The sequence below is a fragment of the Cupressus sempervirens genome, chromosome 11 (genome assembly GCF_028749045.1).
Source record: "Cupressus sempervirens isolate cs-2001-9-10 chromosome 11, ASM2874904v1, whole genome shotgun sequence".
Lineage (NCBI taxonomy): Eukaryota > Viridiplantae > Streptophyta > Pinopsida > Cupressales > Cupressaceae > Cupressus > Cupressus sempervirens.
Window position 1 is genome coordinate 392,930,730 of NC_143128.1, and position 18,099 is coordinate 392,948,828.

The 18,099-nt window shown below is 34.6% G+C and overlaps 1 pseudogene; it reads right to left on the reverse strand.

Annotated features, from left to right (window-relative positions):
• Positions 1-3,323: 3,323 nt before the first annotated feature.
• LOC149529676 (uncharacterized) lies at positions 3,324-16,357 on the reverse strand (annotated as a pseudogene).
• Positions 16,358-18,099: the final 1,742 nt, after the last annotated feature.

The window sequence follows — 18,099 nt, forward strand, 5'->3', positions numbered from 1 at the left end:
GCTACTACAGCCATAGTAGGAGCTACAACCATAGTAGGAGCCACTTGTTCAACTCATAATACCACCAATGACATAACATAACAATATACAAAATTTTCATATAACATAGCAAAATGTAAGGCAACATGTTCATATAACATAGAAAATATACAACATAGTTCAATCAGCCATATTTTGAAGGAAAACCATATTCGAAGTTTATTCATAATGTATATAGTCGCGGAGTAAGAAAGGAAGATGTATTTAAAGATAATTAAAATTATATAAAAATATCATAAGGCATGCTATCAAGCGGCCATAATTAAAGGTTACTGTAATATAAAAATGTCGTGAGACATGCTATCAAGTAGCCATATTTAAAGGTGATTGTAATATAATCAACCATTACAAAATTGGTTGTTATGGTATCTAATAGAAATAGTTTTAACAAAAATCATAGATATGTTGTGTTGTTTCTAGAATCTAGAGTCTCATACTTAAGTAATATGTATTTGATTCTCTCTGGGATAGTCATTCTCAGAAATATTTTTGCTCTTATTGTTTCAACTAAAAATGCATCATATGCCCTTATCATTGTATCTTCAATAAGTTCAGGAATGACTTTGAGGGGATCATACATTTTCTCTCAACTAAATTAGAATCTTCTTGATCCACTTTGGTAATGTAAGGCTTTGACATGCTCTCATGGATCTTATTCAAGGCGTCATAAGTGTTATCCATGGAACCGACCATGCTTGCCTTCTTCCTCTTTCCCATGGTGATATTCTTTGTGTGGTAGTAGTATTTGATTGGTAGGATTGAGAAAAATCATCATCCAAGTTATCATCAACTGGTAAACAAAAATCACCATCATCATCTGGATAGATGGCCTCGTCCATCATGTGCCCGTCTTCTATTTCTTACGATGTGGAAGTTGTATTACCTTCTGTCATGTCATTTTCCACAATAAAGGCTAACTCGTTGTAGTATTGGAATGGTTGCCTTTTACAAACTTTTGCATTTTTGAATTCTTTCCTCTAAAATGTTGGCAACATGAAAGAAATGGTTAATTCACTTTCAATATTAACTTTACAAGATAAAATTTAACTTAAACTCAAAAAAAAACTTCAAATAGCATTTTAGCTTCAAAAGGTCATTCCAAACACTATATTCGGCATCCATAGATTGTGTGGCTTCATTCCAAGCAAACCCGCTAGTGTTTCTTAAATATTTCATGATTCTAAATCCCGCCTTCCACGTTTTTAGTTTATTCTTCAAATTATCTTTGCTCAAATTTTGCTTCAAATCGTCATTGAAGCATCACTCAATGGCGGTCCAAGCTTCTTTTTTGAATCTGCCTTCACCTTTTCAACCAAGTTTGACTTTCTCCTGTAGTAAGTCAAGGAACTTTTGTTCCATCTCTCTTGATCACAACACCCTATTTGAAGATGAAGGTACATTGTTGATTTGTATATCATCAGCCATGCTGTTGAGCAAAACATACAGTTATAAATTGCAGGTCTCAATAGTAACATACATACAAGAAAATAAAAAAACAACATATAATTTATGGGCATGTAATATACAGTCTATACACTATGTTACAACTAAGATATTTATGAATGAAGTATCGGTTAATGGCATGGGTTCTATTTAAACTAATGCTACAAAGTTGGATAGATAAATGATTCTCTTTTTTCTTAGGCAGATTCCAATTGAAATTGAATTTTATAAATGGACAAATACTAATTTGAGAAAATAGGGGCTAGAAGATACAAATCTCGAGGAGGCTAGGAATGTTAGATTAGGTGAAAAACTAATCTCCCAAGAACACCTACATGCATAATCCTGTCACATGGATGAAGCAAAGAACAGAGGCAAGGAAAAATCAAGGAGGCCAAAAAGCCAGATCCATCTTATGGACATGCAAAGAGCAATATCTCATATAATCTAATAAGTGAATGAATAAAATACAAAGAGGTGAATCCTTATAAAGGAATCACGAAACTCGAAAAGGGAAACTAAAGCTTAAAAAAGCTAGGGTTGCACAATATAATTAATAAAATATTAATTATATGCACCTACAAGATAGCTTAAGAAAACTAGAGTAATAGGCAACTTAATTAATTAATCAAAGTGATTTAATTAATAAGTTAGAACAAATAATTACTCTAACACCCCCCCTTAAGCGAAGCTTGGGAGGAAGCTAACCTAGCACAACTATGAAAGAGAATTGGGTCCCGGCAACAAGGCCAGATCAGGTACCCAATCACAACAAAATCTCTATAAAGAGGAGAAATAGAGAAAACCACATGGGAAAAACCCTACTCCAAAAAGAGATAGAAAAGAATGTTCCAGAAGAAGGAACAAAGAGATCAGAACAGAATCATTGAAGCATGAAGAACCACAAAACTCTGTCAAAATGCTGATCTGTAGAACCTCCATGGAAATAGAAGGCACGAACCATCAACCAAAGAAGCATAGAACAACAATATAACCTCCCCTTAAGGCAGGTGAGGTGACAGGCAGCTGAAAAGATAGGCCAAGAATCTCCTACAACACAGGAGCCAAACACATCGAGAGTGAGGTACAAAACACCAATAAAGGCATGTTTCATCAACACTACATGAGGAATTAGAGAAAGAGGGCTTATAAGCAGCAAACAACTATCCCCCCCATGGCACTTTATAAAATAGTGCGAGTACAACGAATCACAATGATGAAAAGGATCTTGAAACGCAAGAGTGGCACTTTATCTCAATGTGTTGCATAAAGATGCTTACAATGAATATCAATAATGATTAGAAAAACATAAGGCTGAAACAACAGAAGGTAAAGCCCAAAATGAAGCAACTAAAGCAACAAAATCGATCTTCGGACCTAAAACAAACAGAATATCCACCAGAATGCTAAAACGCAAAAGACTGAATAGGATGTGCCTGGAACAGAATCTGGAACAATAACTAGCATCACTGGAAAGAGCACAGAAAGAGATTTCCAGCGATATAAAGAAGTCCAAAATCGGAGATCGAAAGCTCAAGATATACCTCCCGGAGTGCAAAATAGAATATCTAGCTTTGACTGCCAAAACAGGCAACCAAACTGCATCAAAATCCAAAAACACCTGTACCAGCATCTTCGTCTCGGAACCAACTTTTCGGCGCATTATTCGGATTGAAAAAATACGTCCGTATGCTCAAGTTACGGAGAAAAAACCTCCAAGGCTTCTGAAAATGCAAAAAATTATATTTTTTATAATAAAAAAACAAAAAACTTTAAAAAAATCCCTCCACCGCTGGCGGACTGCCAGCGGTGATCGCAGCGGTTAATCGCTAGCGGTTCCGCTACGGCTTATTAACCGCCGCGGCTAAAACTGCCGCAAAAACAATTTTTTTTGCAATTTTTTTTATTTTCGCCTCAAACTGCATGTAGAGGTCGTCCGACCCTGTATGGCAAAAAAAAATTTGCGTCCCAGACCAACGGTGTCCAAAATGGACAAATTTTATATGGATTCTAGGGTTTTTGGGCGCTCTGAGCGCAACGGTGATGTTCGTTTGAGCCCAAAGTGACCAGAAAATAAGGTCCCCCCTAAATCCACATAAAAAGCTTCTGAAACCCTTGAAAAATGCAACTTCTGAAATGCTTCAACAAACCACAAATAGCGAGCGGTAAGCTTGCTCTGATACCATGTTAGATTAGGTGAAAAACTAATCTCCCAAGAACACCTACATGCATAATCCTGTCACATGGATGAAGCAAAGAATAGAGGCAAGGAAAAATCAAGGAGGCCAAAAAGCCAGATCCATCTTATGGACATGCAAAGAGCAATATCTCATATAATCCAATAAGTGAATGAATAAAATACAAAGAGGTGAATCCTTATAAAGGAATCACGAAACCCGAAAAGGGAAACTAAAGCCTAAAAAAGCTAGGGTTGCACAATATAATTAATAATATATTAATTATATGCACCTACAAGATAGCTTAAGAAAACTAGAGTAATAGGAAACTTAATTAATTAAATCAAAGTGATTTAATTAATAAGTTAGAACAAATAATTACTCTAACAAGGAAAAGGTAATGTGGCTAGTACATTTAGATCCACAAACCATGTTCAAGATGTTCAACTAATTAGCTAGATGAAGAGATTAAATTAATAGGGCCAAGCTTTAAGTTTTTATGGCCTCTTGTGTACTTGAAGAAGCCAAATGCATATTTCTTTTGGTATCAATACCTTATTAGAGATTTTCATATAAGGAGGAATAAATTTTCTTAGGCCACAATGGTTGTTGCCACTAGTATGACAGTTGTAAAAATAATTTCTATGCTTTCTTTTATGCGTATAGAGCCTCAAGTACAACAAGCTTTTGTAGATGAGAATTTTCATATTGAAAAAACTTTATGATAGAGGGATGCCATTATGACTAATGGTTGGAGAATGGCCTCTACTCCTGCTGCAAGAAACCATTATTCTGAGTCTCAAACATCTCAAATGAGACATAGGTCTTATCTTTTGTCTTTTGAAAGAGGAAGCTAACAAATTGGATTACATGTTTCCCTTTTGAGCTTAGCACTTTCCATTTGAAGATTCATTCAAATGTGTCTACTTTGGTTGGTATTCAAAATGCCATTCCAAAACTAGAAAGACAGTCTTACATAGATTGGTGACAAGATGATATTTCTCAATATGCTTTATTTTTAAGGTATGCTTCAGTTGGTATTCAAAATTCCATTCCATAACCAAAAGGAGAGTCTTACATAGATTGGTGGCAAGCTAATATTTCTCAAAGTGATTTATGTTAGAGAAAAAGGTTAATTTAATTTCATTAATTAAATTACCTTTTCTCCCTTCTTAAGATTTCACTTTATGTGGTTTTGTATTCTCTATTTAATAATTAATTAATAATTATTAAATAGCTTTTACCTTTTAGGTTATCCTTTTCAGGTTTCGATCTCCTTTTGTAAGGATTGATCTCTTTGTAATTCTTAATCTTTTCTTTATCTAAGAATACAATTCTCATGTTTTCAGAGCAAACCCTTGCCTCTTCTTGTCTTTTTCTTCTTTGTGACAGGTTTTCTACATGCAAGTATTCAAGGGCTTCATAGATTTGATTTGCATATTTGTTCAAATCCTTCGTGTCAGAGCCATATCTATTGTAGCTTGTTTTTTATTTGGAGAAAAAGGGAGAACGAGGGTTTGACAGATCAGATCTGGATTTTTTTGGAATTTTTTTTTTTTTTTTTTTGTGAAAAAGGAGGGTATCTGAAATTTTGAGCATTTTGAGGCCAAACAGACATGACAGTTGGATCCAAAAGGTCTCAGAACCCCTATTTTCATATAAAGTTTGTCCAATTTGGACAACATTGATCTGGGAGGCAAAAAAATTGCCCAACAAGGTCATACGGCCTCTACACGCACTCCAATGCAAGATTTTTCTCAAAAATCACAAAAAATTAAGCTTTGTTGTTTTTGGGCCACCGCGATCACCACTTAATAGCTCCACTAGAGGCTCTAGCCCACCTCTCGCCCGTCACCACAGTCGCGACTCCTCTGCTCCATCGTTGCTCTTTTTTTTTAATGCATTTCTAGGGGCCCTGTTGGTTTTTTCATCGTAACATGAGCATATGAATGTCTTTTTTTTTATCTAAAAGAAGCACCAAAAAGATGATTCCAAGGCAGAGACAGTGGTGTAGGAGTTTTTTTTGTTTTGATGCAGTTTGGTTGCCTTTTTGGGCAGTCAAAGCTGGATGTTCAATTTTTCACTCCAGAGGGCATATCTTGAGTGTTCCATCTTTGTTTTTCAAAAATGTTATATTTTTGAAAAGCTAGTTTAGTTCTCTTTTCAAAAATGCTATTTTTTCTTCTAGATTTTGCTCCATGCTCTTTCTATCATATTTTTTGCTTTATTGCACTATGGTGGATATCTTGGATATTTCAGTTTTAGGGATCAATTTCATGGCATGGAATCTCTTCTTTTGGGCTATTTATCTGTTGTATCAACTTTTTTCCCTTTTTGATCATTGTTGATATCATTTGTAAGCATATTTATGCAATCACACTAAGATAAAGTGCCTCTCCTTGCATTTTTGGGATCTTTTTCATCATTGTGATTTATTGTACTTGCACTACATCATAAAGTGTCATGGGGGGATAGTTGTTTTCCTTTTAGTGCCCTCTTCCTTTGTCAAGTGAGTGTCCCTTCCATGACATTAGCATCATGATGTGTTGATGACACATGCCTTTATAAATGTCTATACCTCTTTCTCACTCTCAATGTTCTTGGTTCTTCTATTTTGCAGGAGATATTTGATGTAGGAGCATCCTGGGTTACACTACTATCCTGCATGTTTTTAGTTTTTTATTTTGTTGTTGAAACTATGTTTTGTGGTTTATGGGTTCTTGTTGTAGACCATGTAACTAATTATTCTTAATGAATGAGAGGATGCACTTTTTAGGGATTGAAGAGGGCCTAGAGTACTTCCTTGTATCAAAGGTGCAAGTTCTAATTCCTCATTAGTTGGGAGATATGGCAATTCTACCTAAGTATCTATTTCTGGTAGTTTTGTGCAACAATTTTATGTGCTTGACTTTTGGGATGGATGCACACTTATCCTTGATGAATCAGCCTTTGTGCGCTTAAGGGGTTGTAGAGGACCTAAATTACTACCCATAGTTTGAAGTGCGAGTTCTAATTCAATCGAAGCTGGGAGATATCGTGATTTTGCTCAGATATCAATTTTCAGACATTTAATTGCTGATGTAGGTCGACTTGTGGCTCTTTAAGTATTTAATTTTAGTTTTTAGCATTCTAGGCTGACTTTGGCTTAGACTAGTATAAGTAGAGGTCTTGGGTAGAGTCTTAATCATATTTTTTGGTAGAATGGAGGATATATAATTGATGGAAATCCGAACTTGAAGTTGGATCTCGAATTTGAATGTATCTTGTATCTAGCAGTAACCTAAAAGGCCTTATAGCTAGGCATGTATGATGATATTTTCATCAATAAAGAATATTGTTCTCTCTCTCTCTCTCTCTCTCTCTCTCTCTCTCTCTCTCTCTCTCTCTCTCTCTCTCTCTCTCTCTCTCTCTCTCTCTCTCTGGTGTTGTTCTCTTTTGTGTTTGCTTTCATTTTGTTAACTCTCACGTGGTGGTTTGGGTAGTTGAGTGTGCTAATTGGCCTTAGTTACTCCCATCCTCCCTGCATCAATATTGACCCACTTTCTCAATTGCCTGTCACCTCACCCTTGTTTGCATTAGGGGGGGTTCTTCTGTTGTTTCTCATGCTTCCTTGGTTCGATTGATTAGCTCTTCAGGCTTTGGTGTTTCATACCATCTATATTTTACAGTTCAGCTATTTGTCTTTGTTTGCCTCCTGATTTGATGTAGATCACAGTCTTCTCTACCTGGTCAGGTTCTATTTCAGAGGAGGTTCTACAAATCAGCAGCTTCTTTTTTATAGATTTTTCAGCTTCTACATGCTTCACTAGTTCTCTTCATGATTCCTCTTGTTCCTATCTGGAACAATTCCTCTAGTTGGAGGCTTCTACAGTCCTTCATAAGGTTTTAAGCTATCTCTTTTTGGAGTAGAGTTTTTCCCACTGGGTTTTCTCTATTTCTCCATTTCGTAGAGATTTTGTTGTGATTGGGTACCTCATCAGGCCTTGTTGTCAGAACCCAAGTTTGCTTTTGGCATTGCAATGTAGTTTCCTTGTTCTTTCTACATTGTTTGTAATTGCATTGTTGCTCATCTTGAGGGGGGGTGTTAGAGAAAAAGGTTAATTTAATTTCATTAATTAAATAATCTTTTTTCCCTTCTTAAGATTTTGCTCTATGCGCTTTTTGCATTCTCTATTTAATAATTAAGTAGTAATTATTAAATAGCTTTTACCTTTTAGGTTAACCTTAATAACTTATTAGGTTACCCTTTTCGAGTTTCGATATCCTTTTATAAGGATTGGTCTCTTTGTAATTCTTAATCTTTTCTTTATCTAAGAATACAATTTTCATGTTTTCAGAGCAAACCCTTGCCTCTTCTTGTTTTTTTCTTCTTCGTGACAAGTTTTCTACGTGTAGGTATTTGAGGGCTTCATGGATTTGATTTGCATATTTTCTCAAATCCTTCACTTTATTTTTGTGCTTCTTTGGTAGGAGAATGGTGAATAAGATGTGATTTAAGAACACTCACTATCACCTAGTATGAATACCACAAACAAATATATGGTTGTGAAGAAGCAAAAAAAAAAGTCAACTAGTTAACAGAATTATTTAGGGGTTGTGCATCACATTATACAGTTATAAAGTTAATTTTCGTAGCAATGAACTCCATTATACAAGTATAAATTGTAGGTCTCAACAGTAACATACATACAAGAAAATAACAAACAACAACATAAAAGATATTTATATGAACTCCATGATCATATCATAGTTAGAATTTATGGGCATGGAATAGACAGTCTATACACTGTGTTGCAACTAAGATATTTCCTCAAGATATTCAAAAACCACATTATTATGTAGGAAAACAAACATAAACAAGATTATAATTAAAATAAATTTTTCCATTCATTGAAATACTTTTACATGAATATCATGCATCATTCAAAGACCATCCAAATGTATAAAATGTCATAAATATGTGATAGCATGTATAATATGTCTCAAGTACAACTAATCTCAAGATCTATAGTCTTCCCACATCCTCCTTGCTATTTCATCTTGAACCTCCCCCAATCATCTCTATCTCACTGAATCATTCCACGTGTCTCAAGTATTGGTACATTTACCCCCTCATACTCATCATCCTCTTCAATCTGAACTTCAAATGAAATGTCATCTTCTATCATAATGAAGTTGTGCAGAATGCAACATGCTAAAACAATCTTTGTTTATGTCATGATTGTATACGATATTGCATACCTCAAGATAGGAAAACATTGCTTCAAAATGCCAAATGTACGCTCTATTGTATTCCTAAGTGAGGAGTGTTAGTGGTTAAATAACTCTTGTGGAGTATTTATTAGATTCAATCTACAAAACTCCTTAATGAGGTAGTGTGTACATTGATAAGGGACAAGGAATTATGGTACATTTGGATATCCCACATCAACCAAAAAGAATTTTCCTATACAAATACACGTAAAGTATATTGTTATAAGCTTGAAGCATTTCTTGTAAACTTAACTTATAATTAAATAAAAGATGGTTCCACATACCATGGGGGACTACTAGTGGATCCAATCTCGAGAGAGCGGAAGCAAGAACACAACTATTTCCAGTAGACCCCTCCTAACCAGCAACAATGTATTGGAACTTATAATCAAAGGAACACACACCCATAACATTTTTTGATAGATTACCTTTCCTGTCACAATATTTAGCTTGTATGTCTACATTGATAGTCATAGGTATATGAGATCCATCAATTGCTCCAATACAATCCTACAAATTGTGAATTTATAATTAAATTTCAACTTATAGAATTTCAAGTGAAGAAAAGAAATATGTGCGAATAAGAGAGTTACCTTGAAGTAGGGATCAAAACGGTCCTTCCCAAGAATTTTAGGAGGAGTATTTGGAGCAACAAGTATCGAGTAATCAACATGGAGAGCTAATATAGCCCTTAATACCTTTTGGAAGTGTCGGCTTATTGTCTCTCCTGAGTGACTGAAGTTATGGGCAATCTTACGAGTCCTCAAATTGTGGCCAAGGGTATGGAGTAACATCACTAATTGTTCTTCTAATGATATGTTTATCGTATCTTTAATGCTTCCATTTCTCCTAAGATTTTTTTCTAGGCAAAAAAAGGCTCTCCTACTCATGCGAATTTGATCATGACAATTTGTCTCATTTGAATGGATAATATGCTTATAAAATGGAATTCCATCTCTTCTACGCTTATGTCTCTCTCCTCTGGCTTCTTTTGCAGATGCTGTAATAGATATTGCAAAGGTGACAAGAGCAGTTACAACTGCAAGAATTACTCTATTCTTCCTAGCAATGAGCCCATGAATCCTTGGATCATTAGCAAGATCCATCAAACACCTAATACACACCATAAACAAATATATTAAGATTCATTCATTTCCACACAACATTGATCATTGTCTAAGTTGATAGAGTAAATTATTGATGCCAATTAAACATTGGTGTGTGTTGCCCATTTTGGTGTCTAAGTTGTTTAGATCTGTCTGAGAAACTCTAGATACATCTTGCAGGAAGGAAGAAAGAGGGAGAAAATTTCATCCTTTCATTTTTCTCTCATGTTCCATATTCTAGATGCTTTTAGATTCCAATTTTTAGTTGCTAGCATCTTAATATAGAGATCTCTCGCTTATAACAGCAGATTGTTATTAGAAACACAATATTTTGTTCCTAAAATTACATGTTTAAATTACTATTTTATTGAAGAACTTGTTAATTATAGAAGAGGACAAACAATATTTCTTCAAAATGTCTAAATAAATTGCTCACAATATAGAAAGCACAAGAAGGAAAATTGTGGCTATTATTATTTGTAACATCCACTTACCTTTTCCATTTGTAGACAATTACTTTTAGTGGCCTAATAGTGAACTAAATCCATTCTAGTTGGGTCTACTGCTTAAATATCACATTAAACTTTCAACCTAAAAATCTCTATTTTTTACTTGGTTGATCCAACAAAATTCTCAGGCTCTAAAATGCTTCACAAATTTGGTAATTTTGTGAAGGAATGATGAGAAGTGCAACTTAAATTTGACATCCTATATTGTGGGTGAGGGTAAATAATTTAGCATTTTTTAATTTTATCTTAATGGAATCTTAAGAAACATTAGCTATGCCTGGTTTTTTTATATAGATGCCCTTTCTTTCTCATATTATGTTCTTCACAGTAGTTAATTGGTTATACACAAATGTGTTTGTCTCAGCAAAATGCAGTCATTGGATGGGATGCAAAATTTTGCTATTTTTTGGAGAACTTCAATGATTTTTTTCAAAGGAATGATTGCACCTTCTTCGTGACAAATATCTCAAACTAACTATGTACAGAAAGCAATAACTGTGCTCACTGATGAAGTTCAACTTTCAATAGGATGTGATTTCTTTTAATATTTTCAAAATTGTATTTCATTCTTGGAAGCATCTTCCTTTAGATTGGGAACCTTTTTCTTAAAGCTAACTAAAGTAAAAAAAAATACTTCTTAACTCCTTACCATCCTCACTCTTCATAGCTATATATAAAGACTATCTTCATGGAGTGGTGAACAAGATTACTGTCATGTCTCTAAAGAATAGGGGTACAAATTACATCTCTTAAAGTTTACAAAATGCATTTATATGGGGCTTACTTTGGTAGTTAGTCACTGTTTTCTTCATCTTGGTTGCCATGCTTCTTTACCCATATCCATAACACTTCCTTGTGGCTGCAATCAATTTTAATCTCTTTTAGGAACTTAAAAAACCCTTACCCTTAGTGTGACTATCCTCTATTTTATACCCCTAGTTTGAGGAGATATCCTTTATGCTCTACCCATGCAAATGCTTTTCCTTATGAAGCTCTTGATATAACTATACAAGCCTTCCTTTAAAACTGGCTACAATCTCTATATTTTTGTAGCGAATCTTTTCTAGCCTGGGTATAAAACCCAACAACCCTAATGATAAATTTGCAATACACCATGACCTTCCACACAAACAAGGATTTCAGCTTGTGTAATTCTAGCTCCTTCCCATGTCAACAAGAGAAAGCATACCATTAAAATGTTATGGATTTCTACTCTACTAAATCTTCAGAAGATGATTTTGGTAACCCTAGTTCAAGCAATCATTGGAAGAAGGCAGGTCTCCTAAGAAAAACAATGACATTGGTCTCCTAAGGTGAGAAGTTCAAGGAGCACATTTTTGACTCTAGAAGAGAAAGGTTTCAATGCATGAACATAAGAAAGGTTTCAATGCCCAGCAAAGAACCCAAAAAGCCCATTTCAAACCCCAACAAAGAACCAAAAAAAAACCCAAAACCAGTAAAAACAAAATGTTATTCATCTACTTCCGGTTGTGAAAATGAATCAAAGGTGAGCTTCTCATACTTGGCACATGGATGAAAGTTGAATTTCTTGGCAGCACCCTATGAGCTCAATTTTTTGGCAACTTAAAATGATGGATGCACTTTGCACACGATGAATGATTAAGATGACTTTCACAAACCCCTTTTTTTCCCAAAAAAATTGTCAAACCCGACCACATAAAATAAGGTTTACAAAATAGTGGAGTAGGAAGAGGTTATTCCTATTCCACCTATTTAGTGGGAATTCCACCATGCCCATTTTGGGCTAAAATTAGAATTACTAAATTCTAATTCTAATTTTCATTTGCCTAACCAAACATTGAATTGTCAAATTCAAGCTATCAAATTTTCCTATTCCCCTCTAATTCTGACAACCAAACGGGCCCTAATTGTTTTATCCATATTATCGCTTTAAATTTTTCCAACACGAAATTTTTTCTCTTTATTGGTGTTGGGGTGTTCTAGTATGTTAATGTCCAACTTAATTAACCATTTTACATTTTGCTTCATCCATATTTTCTTTCTTTGGGCTAGCCCCTCTTCAACCACCAGTTTGGGTCATTGTTGCTTGTCCATATTTCCCACCTTGTTTAAATAGCTTAAGAGACATATAATTGCAGAGGTTTTCATCAGGAACATCCTTGCTTCAGCCAAGAGGAACTCATATGATATGGTTGATTTGACTTTAAGGTTACTAGTGATGAGGTTCTTTTGTATTCTTTCTATTTGCTTCCATTTGTAGTTGAATAGGTTGCTCCCCAAAACTTCGCACCCATATAACATAATAGGGGTGACCAACAGTCCAAAAAGAATCCTTTTGGTTTTCCAATCCTAAAGCTCCACCTATCTACACCTATTTTGTAGCAAAAAGGAAGTCCTCCAATCCCTTGTATCCACTTAGCTCGCTTTTTGTTAAAGTTTATGCCCAAGTATTTATACTCTTCCACAATTTCAATAGTATTTCCTTCAAATTGAAAGTCAACTTCTTGTTTTTTTCTTAGAGAGAGCACCATAAATTTAGTCTTGCATCCCAACTCTGTGGCAAAACCTCTCCAAAGTTTTATAGTGTTCTCTTAGATCCTTGGTTTTTTGCACAAATGGAATAAGATCATCCACATAGAGAAGCAACTTCACCAAATATTTGGCAAGTTGGACTCCTCCCTTTGAAGTTTTATTTAACCATTCCTCCAACTTATCAATATATAAGCCAAATAAGGTAGGTGAGAGAGGGCAACCCTGCTTAACCCCAATATCACTACCAAAACATTCTGACATGCCATATTTTGTTCCGATTCTAGCTCTAACATTCTCATAAAGACTATGAATGGCCACTCTAAGCTCATTTGGAATTTTAAGTTCCTCCATCCATTTCCAAAGTTTGTCTCTAGGGATAGTGTCAAAAGCTTTTTTGAAATCCACAAAACAATAAAAAGCCTCTTTGCCTTGGATATCCCAACCTTCTCAACAAGGTGTCTAAGAGTGATGCAATGGTGAATCATAGAATATTTAGGTTAAAACCCAACCTACCCTTTTGCTCTCTTTTCTTCTTTCTCAGCCCAACAATTAATTTTGTGCTTTATCATGCCCCAAATAATTTTCCAAGGAGGAGATTAACCATAATCATATGGTAGTTAGATTGATTGTTGATATCTCTACTCTTGTGTGAAGGTATGACCACACCGGTGGTCCAATTTGTTAGAAAGTCATTTTGATTAACTTTGTTGAAAATATCTAGAATGTGCGAAGTGAGAAGTTCCATGCCCCACTTTAAAATTTCAGCTTGCAACCCATCAATATCCTTTGCTTTATTACTTGCTAGATTCTTTATTTCTAGCTTAATATCCTCTACCGAGAAAAGTTCAATAGAGGTGTTAATTCTGGGAGGTATATTTCTATCTTGGATTTTCTCATAAAGGAGTTTTGCATACTCAAACCACTGGTTGTCGATAATATTGTTTCTAATTTCCTACTTCTTGTTTCTAATTTGTTGTAGTTCTTTCCAAAACCTCCTAGGGTTGTGCTTTCCCAAAGAGATTAGCTCTTCTCTTCTTGATGTGTCATATCTCTCCTTTTTAACTCTAATAAGCTTCTCATATGATATTTTCTTTTGCTTGTTTGATTCATCCTTTTTGGGTGCTTTTTTGGTCTCCTTGCACTCTTTCTCATACCAAGGGTTGGAAGGGAAAGTGTTGTTGTCCCTCTTTTTAGACCAAGATCTTCTACACATTTCTAAAGCTTTATGGATTACAGGGATGAGCTAGCTGCTGCAAATATGCTCCCTATTCACTTGTGAGATTCGAAGATGCTGCTCCAATGCAGTTATAAATAGCTCCTAATTATCTTGGTTCAAGCTAATTTTCCCTTGAGAATTATTGTTCTTGTGCAAGATGTTATCTGCTTCCTGCAACCTCTGATTTTGAATATCTAATTTCACTAAGAGTGGCATGTGATCAAACTTCAACTTAATAGGACATGCTCCAACATTAAATTATAGCAGTCTAGAAATAGAACTTTGAGAACAAAGGATGCAGTCCACCATGTTGTGAGCATTGTAGGTCTAACATGTGATACCTCTCGAGCTCGGCCACTTTTTCATCCCATTACAAATGATTAACCCATACAAGTTGCAAACTCCTAGTAGTTCAACCCCAAAGTGGGACACAATACCTTGCCCATCTTCTGATATTCTTTCCGATGTATGATCTCCATTTTCCTCTAACCAAATAGGGTTATCCTCTGCTAATGGTCTGATTGTTTGCAATTCTTACATTAAAATCACCCATTAGAACTATCTCTCCTAAAGAGCTGTAATTCAAGATGTCCTTTTTAAAAGTGGCATAAGGGTCTTTATTGTCAAGACCATTCTTCTTATAAAACTTAGAACTTTTTGAAGAAAAATAGAAAGTAGCCATCCATATTATAGTACTTTTTTCTACTAGTTTGAGCCATATATATTGCTTTTTTGGGTTTTTTTATTTCTAATTTTATGGTGCTCTCCCAATCTTTCTTGATTAACATTGCAATCCCCCATGTCCATTCCTTGTTTCCAATCCTTTGTTACATAATAAGATTTTATTGTAGCCTTCAAATTCTGGTATTTTGCAACCCTCATGTTCATGTGTCTATGTGAGAATAATGATGGTTTCCCTTCTACTATGGACCCCAAACCCGGTCCTTTCCTCCATGGGAAACCTCTACAATTCCATCTCACCATATGTAGAAGATTTTGGGGGGCCTGCATCCCTATTTAGTGAAAGTAGATTTGTCATTGATTTGAGCTTTGTCATTTCTCAGCCTAGCCCAAAGTCCCTTTTCTCTTGTGGCCTTGACCTTCTCCATGCTTTTACATTTTGTACATACATGTATATGATAGTAGTCATAACTACAACATGTGGTAAAAAAAATCTCTCCATTATTTGGTGATGAATTTCCATACCCTGTTCTAAATCTCTTACCTTGGCACACATTGGGAGGATGTTGGAAAAGTTGGACGAGTCTGCTTCTATACCCACCAATTGCATTTGCTTAAAATTCTCTAATGTTTTTTCAACAAACCCATTCTATGCACATCTAGCGATGACTACAATCCGTGAAACAATGGTCTTTTGTGACATCTCTTCAAAAAGTCTTAAAACCTTGTCGAGAATGCCATTTTGTGTGTACCCTACAATCATTGCATTCGATGACACCACGTTTGCATTAGGCATTCTATCAAACAATGATCGGGCCTTCTCTATTCTTCTAGAGTTTGCATACATATCTATCAGGGCATTCATTACAATGTCATGAAATTGAAATCCACGTCTAATGAGCTTTCTATGGATTTGAAAACCATACTTAGAGTTCCAACATTGGTTTGTATAGGGAGAATGATGGAGAAGGTGAAGTGATCGGGTTTTACAGTTGTTTTTGTATTTGGTAAAATAGTGTGTATGCTTGATGAGGAAGTTCATGCCTTTTATAAGTTGAAATGATCATATTCCATGAGAAGACATTTGGTTCAACCATATTGTTCAAGACATTGTGGGTGTCCACCAAACTTCTGCACTTGTCATACATGTTGATGAGTTTATTTTGTAAAAAATGTGGGTGACAAATGTAAAACCCCTCTCACTGATGTGAAAGTGAACTTTCCTAAACTCTAAAAGGGCTTTCTTTTTAATGCATACCTGTAGCAAATAAATATATGTAGAAGAGTGAACATAAGGTTGTGGGCTGTAAGAAGAATATGCATAGCCTCCTTCAAATGACCCTTAATACGTAGTGTTTTGATGCTTTGATTGAGATGAGCTATTGGACGACATTGTAATGAGTGTGGACTGGTACTCATCGGGATATAATAAGGCTAGCGATGTTGTTGAGATTTTTTAGGAATATTCATAGGATGATCTCATGAATTTTAGATCTAAATCTACTCTAAAAAAATTAGTTCTTAACTTCACCAAAGTGGGTGGTCCCATGAACTTTAAATTGAATTTAGCTTAAATATGATAATAATACTTTATTACAATCATAATTAAATTTTTACTTTTATAATATGCTACTTTTCATATATATGAACTTTTTAGAATCATGATACTTCATTAAAAAAAAATCGTACAATCTATATTGTAGTTTGTTTAAATATATAATTTTTTTTTAATCTTTATATGATTTGAAAGTTATATGACATTTTATTTTTATCAATTTTTGTGTATTTATTTTCAAATATTTTTATTATATTAAAAAACATGAAATAAAACTATATCAATTTGCAACACATTCAACTAGTTTTGTTGATTTATGGGTGGGAAGCTCATTAACACATTATCATAACCTACAGTAATAGGTGCTCATGAAAGCTATATGCAAATTGATTTGAATTCTATAAATGAAAATTCTAGTATTCAAAAAATAACTAAAACTTAACAAAAATAATATAAACTTTTTCAAAACATTAACCTTTTATTTTTTAACAATTATGCATGCTTCCATCATTCATATTAGTATTTACAAAAGTCATTAATGCTTCTTGAACAATTGTTGTAGTTGGGTCCACTGACTCATTAGTTGGTGTATTTGTTCCACTTTTGTCAAAAACATCATTGCATGTATCATTTTCATCTTGCACATTTAATGTCGTATTATGCAATATAGAACAACAAAATATAGTTTTTAGAAGTACTTCCAAATTTGGATGCCACATTTTTTATTCCAAAATGTGCCGCATTCTTTTTAGCCCCCTAAATGCGCATTCTTCCACAATACATGTTGATGACAACTTAAAAATTGAATTCTCTTTGACTAGTTGTTAGACCTCCACTAAAAGGTGTAATTAACCATGGAAACAATGGATATCCTCCATCACCAATAATGTACTCTCTCATATTCAATGATCCGATTGACACCAGATGCCCATTTATTCTCTCCCCACCTGCACACATTCTATAGAAACCTAAGTTTTGTAGAAGTCTAGAATCATTTATAGAGCCATACCCTCCTATTAAAATATCCATGAAATACATATTGTTGTCAAAAATAGCTTGTAACGACATGTTATAATTATGGTCGTGATCAAACCAATTAGAAGAGCACTCATTAGGTGGAAGATGAATTTGAATATGAGTTACATCTATTTCTCACATTAATTTGGAAATCCTCACTTGTGATGAAAGCCTTCTTTCAAATGCTCAAGTGACATCTGGTTACTAGGCCATTGGATATGATTTCAATATTGAGTATTAAAGACATTAATGAACTTATTTGCAACTCTTACCATAGTGGACTTACCACAACCAAATAGCTCACTAATGTTAAACATTGTCATTCCAGATGACAATCATAAAACTACAAGAACAACTTGTTTCTCAATTGACAGTGCCCTACTTTTTATGCTAGTAACAAATGAATATGGTATTACACATTGTTTCAAGTCATTATTCATTTTTTCACAAATAATTTTAAATAATGCATAAGGCAACCTAAAAATGTTGCGAAAACATTCTTTGTCACATCTAACTTAAAAAATTTAGCGGTTCCACCAATGTAAAGAGTGCAGCTTGACATACCACTCACCCTGAATTCTTCATTCCT